The sequence below is a fragment of the Falco naumanni genome, chromosome 3 (genome assembly GCF_017639655.2).
Source record: "Falco naumanni isolate bFalNau1 chromosome 3, bFalNau1.pat, whole genome shotgun sequence".
Classification (NCBI taxonomy): Eukaryota; Metazoa; Chordata; class Aves; order Falconiformes; family Falconidae; genus Falco; species Falco naumanni.
Genome location: NC_054056.1, coordinates 8,202,284 through 8,219,199, shown reverse-complemented (window position 1 = coordinate 8,219,199; position 16,916 = coordinate 8,202,284). Strand labels below are relative to the sequence as shown.

General features: G+C 46.6%; 1 protein-coding gene across 1 annotated transcript in view; it reads left to right on the top strand.

Annotated features, from left to right (window-relative positions):
• Positions 1-13,033, top strand: part of LOC121084236 (endoplasmic reticulum-Golgi intermediate compartment protein 3-like) — a 29,687-nt gene extending 16,654 nt beyond the window's left edge. Inside the window, exon 6 of the transcript XR_005826653.1 lies at positions 12,271-13,033. The gene's annotated coding sequence lies outside the window, so the exon portion shown is untranslated. The remainder of the gene's footprint in view (positions 1-12,270) is intronic.
• The last annotated feature ends 3,883 nt before the right edge of the window (positions 13,034-16,916 follow it).

Genomic DNA, 16,916 nt, shown 5'->3' with positions numbered 1-16,916 from the left:
CCAACACATTAGCACAGAAAAATGGTTTTTGCTTAAAAAAATATTCACAGATTAGGTTGGAAAGAAACAAATAGGATCATTTCAATATGTTGAAACACTGCCAACTTTTTTGTTTTGTTTTGGGTTCTCCCCCAAAATGCATGTTCCTCTTATTAAAAAAAAAAAAAAAAAGGAAATAGAGTACAAGAAAACAACCCCCCTCACTTGAAACACTCTAACCAAAGGTTTTCCTGCCTCATTTCCTGTGGGAAAGGTGTTGGTTTGCCGAGGAGCTCTGTGATGGCCCAAGCTGCTCCATGGTCAGCAGACCTCTGCCTTTTACACCTCCTGGCAATCTGCCTGCTCACAGCTAGGTCAGAGTCAAGGTTTCTCACACACTCTAAAGGATAGCTGTTTAGAGAGATTAGCGCTGTGAATTTCTACTAAATTAAGGTCTCATGCTGCAGGACCTCCGAAGTGCTATCTTCAATTCTCCACATACCTTCACAGTGTCAGTCCATTACACTGCAGCCTCAGACAGCACCATCTCCACTGGCACCAGCTCTCCTTTTGCACTGCTCTGCTCTCCCAAGATATTTTACACGCCACATCACTGCAGCATCCCTTTCTCACATCTAGAAGACTGAGGGGCATAAGCAGTCACGAGGCTCAACGCCATCACTGATGAGTAGAACTCAGCAGACCCCAGGTCCCAGCTCTGAGTGCAAGGTCATCTTTAGCAGGCTGAGCACCTGTATTGGTGGGTCAGCCACTCAGGACCCAGTTGAGTTCAGGTGCCGATGAACTGGGTGCTGCCCTCCAGAAGGCCAGGGATAGATGCTGTGTACAAAGCACTCACAGCCTGACTGGTAAAACACAGCTTGTGGTGAAAGAGCCACGAGGCGGAAAGTTGACAGACCTGCCATAGCCTTGCCTTGCTGAAAAGGAACAGCCCACAAGGCTACTGGAACCTTCAGGGGAGCGCTGAAGCCTACCCAGGAGAAGTTTCTGCTCCACTTTTATTCAGGGGGTGGAAGCCAGCAAGGGCATGCCATGGTTAAAACCTAAGAACCAAACAGCTCTACAGATGTTGCCTAGCAAAGTTAGCATCTAGGCTTCAGTGGAACTAGTGTGACCCAGAAGTCTCGTTCATCTCCTCCACATGGGAGTCATTCCCACCCAGAATGGACACTTTTTCTTTCTTTTCTTTCACTTATTTGTTTCATCCTTCGGGGGGTGGGGGGGGGGGTGTGGGGTGTGGGCAGGGAGGAAGATAAAATATCAGCCCCTTTTTAGCTTTGGGTGGGGCAGAAGGGAAGGAATCTTATTGATAACAATAGTAAGTGCTGATGAAGAGGAAGCACATCTGCAGAGGATACTTTCCAATAGATTATTGTCTGCTGGGTGTCACCAGCCCATTTCCTCCCATCTGAATTCTGCTGGTGGAAGCACTCCCGAGAGACACAGCTTCACATCTGTACACAACACCAGAGCTCAGAAGAAATGTGAATCCTAGCTTTCAAATGCCAGTAATGAGAGCAGAGCGGGGGAGTAAGAATTGCTTCTTTTATTAATCAAATCCCCCCTCCCATCTGTACTGCCTGCCATCATCCATTCTGGAGAGCATTGTCTAAGCAGGAGAGCGGGAGAGCATGCCCGCCGAGCTGCTTGTGAAGTCTATTGGTAGAGTAGCCTCAGGTACTACATACTCAATTTAACAGTGATGCCACCGCCAGGGCTCTGGCAGCTAATGGAGGGCTTTGTCGGGCTGCCTGGAGGGGTGATCCATCACGCAGAGTTCAGGCCCGACTGCGAGTGGAGGATGCCTGGCTTGGGAGAGTGATAGCTACCAGGGTATCTAGGCTAAGGAGGAGGAAAGAGAAGCATTCATACTGATCTGTTTAATCATCAGCGATGCCTAACCCATCACCTCTCAGCGCCAAGTGCCGAGATGCCCGAGGGGAGACCACAGCCTAGGGCAGAAGCAGACTCGAAAAGAGGAAGCTGTCAAGAAGTACAAGGGAAGAGCAAATCATCTCGGCATGGACAAGGTCAGGAATCAAAGAACTCCTAATGTTCCCTGGCAGAGGGGGAAACCAGCTTCAGTTTAACTGCAAGTGAAATGGGTAAAATGAGGTTGTCTTTGCAGGGGAAAATTATAGAAGCTGGGTCTCAGCTGGGCTTCCAGTGATGCTCCTCTTGCTAACTGATGGCTGACATCAGGGATCCATCATTCCCAGGAATTTAGACAACCAATACAGCTATTAATTCCTCACAGAGTATCATTGCTCAGCCAGGACCAGTAAGAAGCAGTTTCAAATTTTCAAATTCTTGTCGTGGCCAGTGTTACCAAGAGGGCTCTGGGCTGGAGTCCAGCCACAGCTTTGCTTTCCCGCGCCGCTGTCCCCTGAGCCCTGGGCACAGGCTAAGGGCAGGAGAAGGTGCCCGGCCTCCTGGGCTGTTTTACCGCAGAGCCTCTGCTGACAACCACAACCCAGCATCTTGTCAGCGCCAAAGTGGCGGTGAGTTTGCTTCAGCTTGCAGCTCAGGCTTCCAGCACAGCCCTTTCGCTGCCGTGGGCTGCTCTGACAGTTGTCACCTGAGTCTGCAGATGGTGCCGGCTCCCCAGTGACCAGGATAAGTGACGTCTGGGACACAGGGCAGTGTCCACCTGCAACACCCCTCCTGACCTCAGGCTGTCAGCTCACTTCACTGGTGTCAGTGCTGACCAGCACCAGCTGCTGCTTGCTCCCAGGCTGGCATGCCTCATGATTCCAACCCTTTTTTATTTTTTCCTCCTTTTTTTTTTTTTTTTTTTTTTTTGAGTTTTCTTTGACAAGCCAGTGGGCTCAGCTGCAAAGTATCAGCTTCTCCCCGGCCTGCCAGGGACATAATTTATACCCTTAGAAATGAAGCAGCTGTGAGACGATCCAAGTATCAGGATGGGAATACCTCCGCTGTGGAGTTGCAGGAGGAGCAGAACACCCATGGCTGGCTGGCACCAGGAGCATCTGTGGTCCAGAGATGGGAGAAGCAGCAAGAGTGCACTGCACTGCTACCGCAACGTCTTGCTTTCTCTTCAGTGCTCCCCCCTGGGGGCCCACCAACTCCTGGAAAGCAAACTGAGGGTTCAGGTCCATCATGGCATTTTGCAGCCACTCGGTACGGGCCAATGGAGAGCCCCGTTGCTGGCTGTGTCCTGGGAAGTTAATCTGAGCATCAGCAGGACTGACACTGACAGAGCTTCCAGTCGGGGCACCACGCAATAGTGGTGTCAGGCCTGAGAAATTGTACCCGAGCACAAGTCATGCTGTAAAACACCAAAGGGAGCAGGTCTTGTGTACTCTTAACAGGTGGAGACGCTGGAAAGACCCAGATCTGCATTAGGTGCAATTCCCATCACTTGGCAAGAGCCGACTCCTGCTGTGCCGAGCACAAATGACTAAGAGGAAAAGAGGGTCAGGAAAAAGGGGGGTTGTGGAGTTTTACAGGTCAAAAGCCTGCAGTGCAAAGGGCGGTTCACCCAAAATCACCACCAGCCTCTTCAGCACAGGATTCTCTCCACCGTACTGCAAGACACTCTTCAGACTGAGGCGCTTTCTGATAAAGGCGCTCTGTTGTTCTGGACAAAGCCACTTCCAACTTGATGTGAGGGTAAAAGGATTTGTGTCACTTTCTGTGGCCTTCTTGCCAGCAAGAATATGTGATTTCCATTAGCATCAGCAGAAGTGATGAACCTGCACCTGCGAGGAAAAATAAAAAGGCATACCCCTAGATAAAGTGACCCCATGTAAAGGATAATAAATTTGAAGCTTTTAATCAATCCCATTAGGAAGTAGTATCTACAGTCTTGTAATCAAAATCCTGCCTGCAACACTGCCAGCCTTGTTCCTCCTTGCGGCCTTTTTCAGATATAGAGATTGCCTTGTGCTGAGGTGATATTGAATTGATTCAAAACAAATTTTAGGATGTTTCAGGCATTAAAGTTCTTCAGGAAGGTCAGTGGTTATAGGATATGAGCAGCTCCTTTTCAGTCTACTCTTTAGTTTCAATTTACAGTTCTGCAGAGAAACATAGTGTGATCCAATCCCCGGGTTTAGAAGAGAATAAAACAAACTCACGCGGACAGCATGGGCAGAAGTCTTTGCATTTGATTGCAGCAACCCCTCCGTTTGTATCAGTAGTTGGACCTTGGATCTCATGTCTAAAAGCACATTCTTTGTAGGGATGAGATTAAAGAGAATTGCGAAACCAAAGGAATGTTGCCGCGCTTGGGTGTCCTTGGTGTAGAGACTGCAGCCTGCTCACCTCTGGGCACGGGATGGGCCACCAAGGGACCTTGTGAAATCCAGGAGGGAAGGGGGGGGCATAGAGGGGAAGTTAGAGGCTGCAGGTATAGGAGTGGACTCTTGCATGCAGGATTGTGAAAAAGGTCTGGGTCTGTTCACAGGCTATTGAGGAGAGAAATGTGACAGGGAATGCTACACGGTATGAGCCCACAGAGAGTGGGGGCAGCTGGGGCGGCAGATAAGGGCTGTTGGAAGTCTCCTGGAGGACAATGTGGTGAGGCACCTGAGTGATGGAGGAGTGCTAATGAGATGGATGTGCAAGAGGGGAAAATGGTAGTGGTGCTTTGACCATGATGGTCTGAGGATTCCATGGAGACAAGGTTTGCGGGGAGAGGTAATAGCTTCTATTAGAACAATTGGTATCATTGAGTGGAAAAAATTACTAGCTTTTGAGCACCCAGTCATTGCAGAGCTATGAAAACGAAATTGGGGGTGAAGTATTACAGAAAGTACACGGAGAGACAACCTGACATACACATTTGTATAGCTGGTGGGCTGCTTGGTAGAGCTGCTGTTGTCTGATGCTCTTTCGGGGCACTTCCATTCCAGCAGGCAGGGTGTAAAATGCTTCTGAATCAGTGGAATGACTCACATTTCCCTTGTTCTCGTGTTTACTTATGTAAATGATAACAGTAAGCTCAGGACAAATGGAGCTGCATCCTTGTTGCTCTCGCACAATGTACGTTTTTCCTTCCGTGGCCAGGACTACTGCTATGCATTATTATGCACTGCAGTCAGAGACACATTGGTTCAGTGAGCCATACAGAAGATGTACAGACAGTATGAATCAAAGCAAATATCCTCAGGGTGAAAGCCAGTGTTCTCTATTTGTGGGGAAACAGAAAATTCACTTAATCAAAACCAGCAGGTCAGAGGCAATTTTCATTGCCGGGGCAGCTACTAGAGGGAGACATTGCCACATTCTCTAAGCCAGGGCCACCTAATTCATGGCAGTATGTCCATAATATCTTTCAAACAATGAGCAACATGAATGCATTAGTATCAAACCCAGGTTAAAAGGACCATTGACCTAGCTGAATCACCAGCAGTCCCTGATAGCCTCACATCTGCTTCCATCTGCAGGTGGTCCCTCTCTACCTCCACTGCTCTAGAAGTCACTGGTTATTCTGGGAAGCCTGAACAGCCTGTCATGTTTCCAATGTTGAAAAAACAACCTTTCTCTTCTGCTGTAATCTTTGCCCCATCTTTGCCCCATCTGATGCATTCCTTTCAGCAGAGGGGGACTCCGTGGATGTTTGTTGACCTCCCTTGTGATCTCCTTCCTCTTCTGCTTTCCAACTTTTCCAGCTTGTTTGCAAAGTGGAATTGTTCCTTTTATTTCTGGAAAGGACTAACGACCTCTCTTGGTAGGGCATCTTAGAAGTGTCACTTGTCTGCAGGTTATTTAGCATTTCAATGCCAGTACACAGTGTAAAACAGCACCAGTACTCTTTTATTCACTAGCAGTCATTAAGTCAGCTTGATTGGTTGCAATTGCTTTTCTCCTTTTTTTAAAAAAATATTTTTTAATTTAGATTATATAAAAAGCTAACATGAGAAATTTTAACTTCTTATTTATCCGCTGATGAAAATGGATCACCCAAGACAAAATGTTATAGCAAGTTTTCACAAAACAATGTCACAATTGCCGAGTGCAGTCCCTGCTGCTCTGACCACCTATGGCTGGGTTTAGGTGGTGGCAGAAACAGTTCACCCTCTCTTCATTAGGACAGAAAGCAAGTGCAAATCTGGTGGAAATACTTGAGACTTGAAAGCAGAAACAGACAATTCTGTCCACCTCACTTGTCGTTAGAGAAAGCAAGAGCCATGAATCAGACGGAAATTGCTTTAATCTTGCTATGTATTAATAATACTCAATTTCATTTATTGTGAGTGAGAGGAACGCAGACCTCCCCTGCCTCCTGCTATGTTCATAATTTATCCACAGCCAATTAAGTTCTTCTGCTGTAGAATTAATAAACTATTATATTATTGATGCCAAAAATTTGGTATGGCATTCTCCGTCTTTTTGACAGCATTGTGGGAAGTTATGGATATCATTGCAACAGCAAGGAGAGTTCTTCTGAATTCCTTTTTGTACCAAGCTATGGGAGGTGATACTCTGTGGGAATCAGTTCTTAATTCTTAACCGGTTACTAACTCGTGGCCACCCTCATCTGGCTTTTCTCAAAATGCTGAAACTTATCTGCATCCCTCAAAAGTTTCCAGTCAGTGGTACCGCTGAGGTCAATTAAGAGGTCAAAAGGTGGTTTTTTTCCATGTTTGCCTCATCACTAAGATGCACAGTCATTTTAGATACTAAAAAAATTAAAGGTAGCACTTCAGGATAGGATTCGTCTCAGTCAGATAGAAATCAGTGAAGTATGCTGCTACAGCTGAATTAGACCCTATAGACTCCTTTCAAAGTCAGTGAAGAGAGACAGGTACTGCGAGGAGCAATTCTTCTAACCAGTGTAGGTATCTATTTCAAGACAAGATAAAACACAGCCCAGGCAGCACTGACTCTACAGAACAGATCCGCATTGGTGTGGCCGACACTGCAAGTATCTCCGTGAAACTGGAGAAAGCCCCCTTGCCCTGTAATCTCAATACTTTTGGGAAGTCACCCATGCCACCCTCCCTTGAGGTGGGTGAGGTGTGAAGGGAGACTGCAGGACTGGCTTATCCTGGGGGCAACCCTGCAGACAGCCAGGTTTTGGCAAGGTGAGTCTCAGCACCCGAGATTGTCAACCTATGGAAGGGTACAGTGACGTGGGGAGTCAGCTTCTGACTGTGGTGATGAGGTGCTTAGCCATCCCAAGGTGCCTTTTGTAAAACACCGTGGCCATCTGGTCCCAAGCAGCATCTTCAACAACCTTCCTACCTAATGACCTGCACAATGAAGCCACCCTCACCAAGAGCCTGCTGATGGGAGCTGGTGCTCTCTTCTCAGTGCTGCAACTGTATATGCCCCTTCTGCAATACAAAAGGATTTTTAGTGCTGTACAAAATGTCAGTTATTTCCACCAAAAGAGCCACGCTGCAGTGTCATGACTACAAGCAGGTTTGATGTTGCCTGGGGTCTGTACATCCCCTCATGGGAAGCTCTAAAGCAGTGCGTAGTGTTGGACAAAGCCGTGGTTCTGCCAAGCAGATTGGAAAGGCAGGTTTGTTCAAACCTGATTTTTTTGACGGAAAACATCTTTTCTGTAAGCAAAAATTTCCTAGACCTACAATACCTCTTTTGTTTTGGCCAGAAACAGCAAACAGGGCCTGACTGCCCCATCATCAAAGACCAGGCTGTTTTCTTTTTGGCTAACTATGACTGAGGTCAAAAGGCAAAGGGCTCCCTGGCATCTCTCCAGTGTCTGCACTGGAACCTGCATCTCCTGTGGTCCAGGAAAATGCACCCGCTGCCAACCTGTCATCTCCTCTGGTGGTGTGACTTTGCTGATGCATTTCTGGTAGAGCTTTTCCATTTCTGTAACTGAGCCTTGCAGCAAAGACCATCTCTGCTGAACATCCAGACATTACTGTCTCTTCCCAGACATGATTCGCAATGTTTCTGGTCTCTCAATGGGAAAAAAAAAGTGCCCCAAACCCTAAATCAAATAACTCACTCGCTAGCCAACCAAGAAACCCACCCCGCCTCGCAAAATATTGTTTCAGTGCAATATGAAATAGAGAAACAAATATTGAAATATTTCTTTAGTTTCTGCAGCAGTAAAATCCTCCCTGCTCTGCGGTGGGCTGTAGGCTCAATTTCTGACTCATGTAAAGTTTTATTTAAAAACTGAAAAGTCCATGTAAACAAAGTTGAAGGTTTATTGTTCCTAAAGACAGCTCTGGGCTTTTCTCTATGGTAACCTCTCCGAAGGTAATTAGGGAGCCATAGCAACAGTTACACCTCCCAGCACACTGTCGGCTCTCTCTCAAATACTGTGCAAACTCCAAAACATACAGGCAAGCACCCTGGGGATGCCAGGCTGGTTTACATTATGTAAAAGGCAATTGATGTTTCCCAACATCACTTGGGCCTTTGTTTTTGACAATGTTTTGTTTATTTCTGCTCCAGTGTGTGAACAGGAGACACTGGCCCAAAGCCACGATCATGTATCCTTGCATTTTGTGGGAAGTCAGGCATGTGGTGCGGCTGTCCACGCTGGGAAGCCTTGCTGGCAGCGAATTACCACATGCTGTGCTTGGATCCACGTCCTGCAGCCGTCTCTGCAGTGGGGGTGATGCTCGATAGTTGGGGAGAAATCACAGCTTCAGTGTTCAGCCCTCCAGAGATTTGAGCTGAGTGCTTTGGAGCTCATGGGATTTTGCTCCATTGCTGATCTAGGTTATAGGAACTTTGGAGTCACCTAATTAGTATTCCATCTCCTGTTGTTCCCTGGTGAGTATCTACATCACTGATACCCACTCCTCACCAGTGAGTTCCATCACATATCTTCTACAAAACAGGCACTCCAAGAAGCCCAGAAAAGCAGTCTGGCAAAGCTCCCTGAGCTGGGGTGGAATAGCAATGAGGTTTTGTGCTAGATGTGACATCAAAGCACCCAAACCAGTGATTTTCCTCAGCTCTCCATGGGTGTCTTCCTCTTTGTAGAATGGGACAACAACACGGTTCTGCTTATAAATTTTTTACAAGAGATGTTCAAAAGCTCTGACATTCAAAAGGTCTTTAGTTACAAAAGGGCAGAAGCAAGGCCCTCACAAGGTGACAACTTCCATCCCTCTCTTACAGAGCAGCTGGATACAGAGTGGGATGGAGGGTGGAATACTCCAAGTAAGGCAAGTTTGACCATACAAATTGGACCTCCTCAGATGCAGTGGCACAGGACAGAAAGCACAAGTGTCTTAAACAAACCTTAGACCTCAAGTACTCATGGGGGACCCAGCCATGCCAGCACTCCTGCCTGTTTGTTTTGAACACATCTGTGGGAAGCACCACGTTGGCCTGCCAGAGTATAACTGGGATGGACAATGGGCCTGGGAGGCTCCAGTAGAGGTGATGGTCTTTGGGTGGATGGTTCTTCTGAAATAGGACTCTCTTGCAGGAATGCAATATGCTGGTGATAAATGAAAGCAGCAGGGATGGCAAAGCCCTTTGAGTACTTGAACACAGAAGTGGGACTCTGGGACCTGGGCTTATCGCTAATTTTTAATAATTAGGGAAAATCTACTGTTCTCAGGTTGCTTCACGTGCCTCCTGCCTCCATTTCCCATGCCTGTAAAAAGGGGCATGCTTTGTAACACAAACCAAGGCCTGGTGACAGGAATGCCTCTGCCAGAGCTATTACTAGCAGCACACATGTTCAGCCTTAGCCAGGCAGTGCATCGTCCGGCGCTTGCCCACTGTCTTTAATTAAGTGGCCATCTTCCATCTCTGCAATGAAAATTTTGCTGGCCTGGATGAGGATGGACCCCACGGTGTTTGCTGTTCACTGGTGATCATGCTGTGATGCTTTAGAGAAGCCACTTCTCGGTGGTGCCAGGTGAAGTACCATGACCAGGTGCTGCAGATCACACGGAATGGAGGGGGCCCCGTCCTGTCCCTGTACAGCCCCGTACTGCTTGTGTCTGTCCCCTGACACCAAGGACAGCAGCAGCAATTTCTGCTAAAATAAGGAATGATTATGAGTGCATTTAAGCCTATCCACCCACTTAAGCAAGGTATTTAGACGTAACAGGTCTCTGGTTTGGAGCTGACAGGTGTTTGCTCTATGAAGACATGAAAGCTGTAATTTCCCATAATAAATAGCAACTGCTTATTAGCTGATCTCTCCTTTCCTAATTTTGTTTTATGTGCGATCTTGGCAGAAGTGCAACCACTCAGCTGCAGGTGGGAGATAGGAAGCAAACTTAAATATGCAGGAAGAAAGAAAGACTACATCAGAAAAACACAGCAAGAGAATTAAAAAAAATTGCAGAAAGGGATCAGGGAAAGTGGGTTCAAGGAACATTTTCCTCTCTGGACGAGTGTTTCAGTCTGACTTACCTGCAGGTGGGGGCACAGTGGTTTTCAGTCTCCTCTCCACAGCAGCTTGTATCCGATATTGCTGAATGTGGCTGTTCAAGATCAGCACTGGACACACCATTTTCATTTCTCCTCCTCAGGTTGTGGCTGTTAAAAAAATACAGAGTTGATTCAGTTCAAGGACCCGAATGTGGCACCCCGTGATTCTCTCAGCATTTCTTCCGAGAAAAGGGCACTGCAAAGGCTTCTCCGCCTGCCCGTTTTTGCCGTCTGATTTCTATTTGTGATACCTCTAAGCCTCACCTACAGCTCAGTTTCCCTGAATGGTCCCATAGCGAACAAGATTTGAGGGTTTTGTGACCTCTATCTTGTTGGAAGGAATGGGTCTTTTAATCTCCCAAGAGCCTAACAGGTCACAGGATGATAATTACCACCAAATAATCCAGATGGGAGTGAGACAGGTGGGTCTGAAGATAAAGGACATGCAGCCACCCCATAGTCATCACAACCACTAGAGCCTAACTAGGACTCGGGGGCTGTCTCTGCAGGAAGGCAGGCTCTGAATGGACTGTGGAGAGAAAATAACACTCTTGTGCCCTCTTGGCGGTCCCATTAGTGTTGTCAAGAGACTGGCAGAGCGAGGCAAGGGTTTGAACTGTCATTGCCTGCCTTGCAATCATTTTGCAAGGGGAGTATCATCATCTTCCAGGCTGTCCATCAGGGAATAAAATTCCCCTTCCAAGAAAATGAGACTGGAAAAATGTCTCGGTGAGGACCGTTAACATATAAATGCAGTGAGCCTGAGTTCTTTTTTCCTGTTTTCCCATCCCAAGAAAGTTCTGTTTATTTTAAATTCTTAGTTTTCCCGTTTGCCAGAAGGAATGATACCTAAGGAGCAAACACGTTAATAGAGTGGTAAGAACCAGCTGTGTAGGGTGGATGACAGAGCAGCAGCCCAGCGCATGCTCCGTGGCAGCGTGCTGCAGGCAAAACAGTCTCAACTTGGGGAGTTTTTGCTTAATTTAATTTCTTGCCAATTAACACCAACTTCTGATGCCTCATTCAGGTATTGAGAAAAAAAAAAAAACCCACAAAAAAAACATGACAAGACAATTAAAAAACACTTAGGAAAACATATTACCTCCCATTCCCTATGGCTCAGCTACAACTGAACACTTTCCTCCCCTCCCCACCAACCCCACTGAAGGCTGTAGGCAGTGAGGGTTGATGCTGCTCTTTACTTGTTACTGGTTTTCCTCCACTCAAACGTGGGTCGCCCATGGCCACAGTCCCTCAGGGGTGTCTCTGCCCTGGTGTGGGTCACCCACAGGCTGCAGACCTGGCATGCCTCAGACACTGTGATTTACACCTGACACAGAGCAGAGGGCAGTAGCCGAGCCCTGCAAATACCTTGACAGGAGGTTTCAGCATCCCCCCATGGATTTCTGAAACAGAGGTCACGATATTAATATACATCCTGCTGTCACTTCATTGAAATGACAATGGACTGATTGCATTAAGTGACCTGTCAGCTATTCATTAAACACCTGATTGAAAACTGTCACTGATGCCTTTTCTCTTTTAATTAACACCGATGCTTTTGAAGGCAGGCTGGAGCCAGTGTGCAAGGTGGGCGGCAGGGCTCTGGGCTCCTGCTGTGGATGCTGGGCTGGGGGAGCCAGAGGACGACCCTTCACCCTGCTCCCCTCTCTTCCCTCTGACTCTGCCTTTGGAGAGAGCGTTAATTAAAAACTGTTTCAAGGACTCATCTGCTGAGGCTTCTTTCTTAATTAGCACACCCTATTAGCAGTAAAACTGTGTAACACAAACACGGTTTTACAGATCTTCCCATTTCCTTCTCCTGCATCTGCTGGAGCAATAACAGAAGATGGATGATCCATGGGCGTTTCAGCGGATCAGGAGCCAAATTTTTGTTTTCTCTGTCCCTTTCTCTCCAAGTGTTGCCAATGTCTGGATGAGGGAGGTTTCATCTGTGTCCCCGACTCCGGAGGGTGAGGCATGTGCATGCAGAAGGCTCACTGATGAAGTGGTTTGTATGGCAGTTAGCACACGCCGAGCGTGTTAACATGAAGACCAGCTCCCAGAGGTGCCCCAAAAGACCGAAACAGCAATAGTGAAGAATAAATACATTCAGCCAGAAAAATGGTTTTGTCGGTGCTGAAATACACGACGGTGCCCAGGTGTTCCACAGAGACCGGAGAGAGAAGCGCTGGGTTATGCCCCGCGCTGCCGGGCTGTGGCTGTGTTGTGGAGGGACCAGGGGGAGATGCAGCCGTGCATCCTTGTCTGCTCGCTGGCTCCTGCACAGGGGTCCCCTCCAAAGCAAACAGCCCAAACCACCAAACAGTGAGCCCAACCCACCACTTTGGAAACCTGCACCTTGGCTGGCAGCTCTGATCCATACCAGAGATGTTTATACAAAGCCACATGCCTGTGGCTTGAAATGATGGAGGGTGGTAATTTCTGAATGCTTCGGAGGAATACAAAGCCCAAATATTATATTCAAGTATGGAGTCTCCAAAAACCCTATTAACAGGCTTCTCTTCATTATTCCTTTGATTTGCATAGTGCTGTCTTAATGCAGACTAAATGTAATTATTTCCCATTGCTGTTTTGCCTGTATTAGTAAAAGCTAATGCCACAGGGCCTCGTTCAAAAACTGCCTGTATAAATATTGTTAAAAATAAATGCACAATGTTAATTCTCCGTCGTTCATGTCACTGTATATTTAATGCTCTAAAAAGCTAATTACCACTAATTTTATTCTACATCTTCTTCAGGTCTTACAGTCTTGGCACTATAAGATAAAAGAATTAATTGTTAATTAGCATACCTTTTTTGGAGAACACTTTTTTCTTTATCAAAGATTACAAGAGGAGGAAGTAAGGGGGAAGGGGAAGAAATGAAGCTCTCAATATTTCTGCCAGCTACGGTGCCAAAGTGGGCTTTTTCTTAAACAACACCACAAAACTTTCATCTGGCCCTGGGGAGGAGAAGTACAAGCTATGGTGTGTGAAGCCAATAAAAATCATTGGTATTATTATTAGTTTTCCTTGCACTGGATGTCTGAACGCATTGTACCCGACTGTGTCTGCAGCCTGATGGATTTGTAAAATGGAAAAGGATGTCACTGGAATTTTAGACATCCACCACCAAAAGCCAGGGTGCACTTAACTGTGAAACGACCTGGGAAGGCAGCATGAGCATTAACCCCAAACATTAGCACGGTGGTACTGCACCTGAAGGAGCATCGGTGGGGGGTGCCAAGCATTCCTAGGCACCCGAATGCCCAGGGGAAGCTGGAGAGACCTCCGAGCTGGGTGATCGGGCATGAGATATTTCACATTACCACCTCAAAAAGTCTAAATGCAATCAAACTCATCATACAGGATTAGATTTATGCCACTCACCTGAAGTCCTGTGCTTGTTGCCTCGCTTTACCCCAACCGTTCCAGCCATAGCTGTGTCTCAGTCAGCCCCACATGGGTAGATCCATGCAGAAGACATTCAGCCGAGAAGGCAGAGGTGAACTGCAGCGTATACCAACCCTAGACTCCTACACCCTTTTTATTCTGGGGTGGAGAGGGTGTCATAACTATCTGCAGCACCTGGTTAGCACAGACTATGCCGCCCTTTGGGTTCGCCCCCACACATGGTGCCTTTTCCTCCCTGCTAAGGACAGGTCCCTGTATGGGGAGACCACAGGGCAAAGGAGACTTTTCCATCTTTCTACTCTTTTTTGGGGCCTCCCTAGTCCCGACCAGATGGGATTTCAAGGAGGGATAAAGCAGGGGTGGTGGGCTTCTGTGGGAACGCAATCATCCTGTTCCTGCCCTCATTGCAGGTCTCCCCCCACCAGCCTCCACCCCGTTGCTTCCATGTGGTTGTGTGTCTCACTCAGACCTGTTTCAGGCAGAGACATTCACAGTGAGCTTGACCCTGACAGCAGCAGCTCTGCAGGTCACAGGAAAGAGCATTTCACCAGCTTTGTCTTGCAGAAGCCAGGACCCCATCAAGCATCACCATGCTGATACACTAACCATACCCCTCTCCCCAGTTTAAGCCTTGGGGAAGCCAAAAGGGGCATCACCGAGCTGGAATTAGCCCTAATGGTCATTTCCTTGCCCTTGTGCCCAAGTTTTCAGTCATCCCCCACCATGAATTACCTTCCCAGGGCCACCATGCTATTACTCTCCATTGCAACAAGCACACCTCAGAGCCTCACCATTCAGTGTCACGATAGCAGCATGCCGCTGATGCCAGAGCAGACTTGCTGGCTTTGTGATGTATTTATAGTTGCATCGCTTTTCTCTCCAGCTGATGGGAAATGTCAGGGAACTTTTAATTTGTAACAATGAAGCAAAACTCTTCCGCCTCCATATTTACATCAGTTAGGGAGAGTTTGCACACACACATTTCCTGGAAGAAAAGAAAAAAGAAACAAATGTGGGATGAGTTTCCTACTTAAAATATTCATGAAGTCAGGTAAAAAATACAGTAACTGGCTAGACAGGCTTGTTAAAAAATATTAAGGGCAGAGACATGGGTACAGTTTAAAAGCATGTCCTGGTAGGCTTTTTGCCCTTCCCACTCGTTTGGTGGTGGACTCTGCCTGCCCTCGGGTTCTGTCACAGGCAGATGGGGACAGCCCCTTGCACCATGTCGGATGCTGCCCAGTTTGTAAGGCAGCACATCTCTGCAAGCTCTGCAAGCGTGGGGCTGTGCTGCCTTTCAGCAGGTCTCTGCTTCAGGCCATTTCTGAAGGGGAGTTGTGGGCTGTTAATTTTTTGCTAAAAAAATTTGGTTTTTTTTCATTGGCTGCTGCACTGCAGAGGCTCATGCAGCCTTAACGAGATGCCTTTGTCAGGAGCTACAAGCCAAGTGGACAGGGCTGAAGGAGACGGGAGATTCTGGGGTGGAAATGAGCGTTTCTTCAGCAGCAGCAACAGTGGGTTCTGCTGCTTCTTAGCAGGAAGGGAGAGCCTGAAAAACTCAGTGCTTATGGCTTGTCCAACTCCATCTGAGTATCTGTCTGCATCCATGAGCTATTACCTACTCCCGGTAAATATTTAAATATCAGATAGCTTAGCATTTTGGGGCTATTTTTATTGTACCTGCACAGCAAGGGTCAGCCATTCAGCTGCCAGCATAATTCATAGACAGCATTCTCCAGCATTATCCCATGAATCTACCATTAACCTGCATTATTCCATTAATTCAATATTTATCTCTGGTGCTGTTAATGAAGTATTTGATTTAACAGTACATGAATATTGTATCCTGCAGCAGTAAGAAAAAAGGTGAAATTAGAATTTAAAACCAGAACAGGATAATTGCTAATCTAATATACTTGAAAATTGTTAAACGCAAATTCTGCTAGGCTTACCCCAACCATGAGGCTGACATTTCAATCCAGTTAGCACAGATGGAGCATTTTGTAATTTGTACAAAGGGACATATTCCACCAAGGATGCTGGAACCCTGATAAGTTCACATCTGTTAGACATTTCATACGGTTTGCTGCAGCTACACAAAATTTTAAATCCAAGGGTAAAAATATGTCTTGGAGGAGCAATAACAGCTTGATTTAGTCTTGATGCTTTGTCATTTTCAGTTGTGATGGCACCAGGACACAGCCTGTAGAAAAGGTCTGGGCCACACACGAACAACCCATATGGAGGAACTGGGCTTGGAGAACTGTGAGCTGATTCCCTATTTGTACGCTCTTGTGTCTTCAGAATTGCTCAGAAATTCTTGCTTACAGACCTTGTAAGTTCCCAGACAGACTGAAATCAAATAGTGATGGTAACACAGGCTTTGAGACAAGCCTGATCTCTTTTATAGCTCTATTTTGGGCCAAACAATGGACACCTGACAGATGCTTGACTAGCATCTTCCAGAAAATTGCCACATTAACATTTGAAACTGCCAAAGATAGAGAATCTTCCACTGTTTATTTTAGTGGTTGATCATTCACACTGCTAAAGTGTTATGGCATCTTTCTCATCACTCTCGCTATAGTTTCCAAATACTGTTTTTTGGTTTTCTTTCCTACAGAACACTTTGAAAAAGTCTAACATCAACTCACCTCTAGGTTTCTATAATCTAAAATCTGTTTAGTTCTTAGCATTGGTCTGAAAAGTTTGCAGGGGAAAAAACAAAACAAAACAAAAACAAAGAAGAAGAAGAAGAAGAAAAAACCAACAGCTCAAAAAAAACCCCGAAAGTGAAAGCTGGCCAAAGTTGCTTGCCAGTGCTGTCCCCCTGAAGCCCTAATTTCATGGCTTGGATCTCAACCCACACAGCAGCTCTGTGCTGCCATCTGGGCCACTGCAAGCTTGCTGAGCCTATTCCACCTGGTAAACCTTCCTAAAATTTCTCCTCCTGCACTAAAGACAAGGACTTTGAACAAAAGTTGACAGCCTGTCCTGCACCTCTTACTCCATTCCTACTGCACAGCTCATGGGAAGGTTTGAACATCTCTTTTTCCTTCCAGTTGAAACTCCCTTGCAGATTCCTGATCAGGGCTTTAAACAGACAAAGAAGGTGCTGTCTGCAGACAATCCCTTTTGAGTTTTATCTTG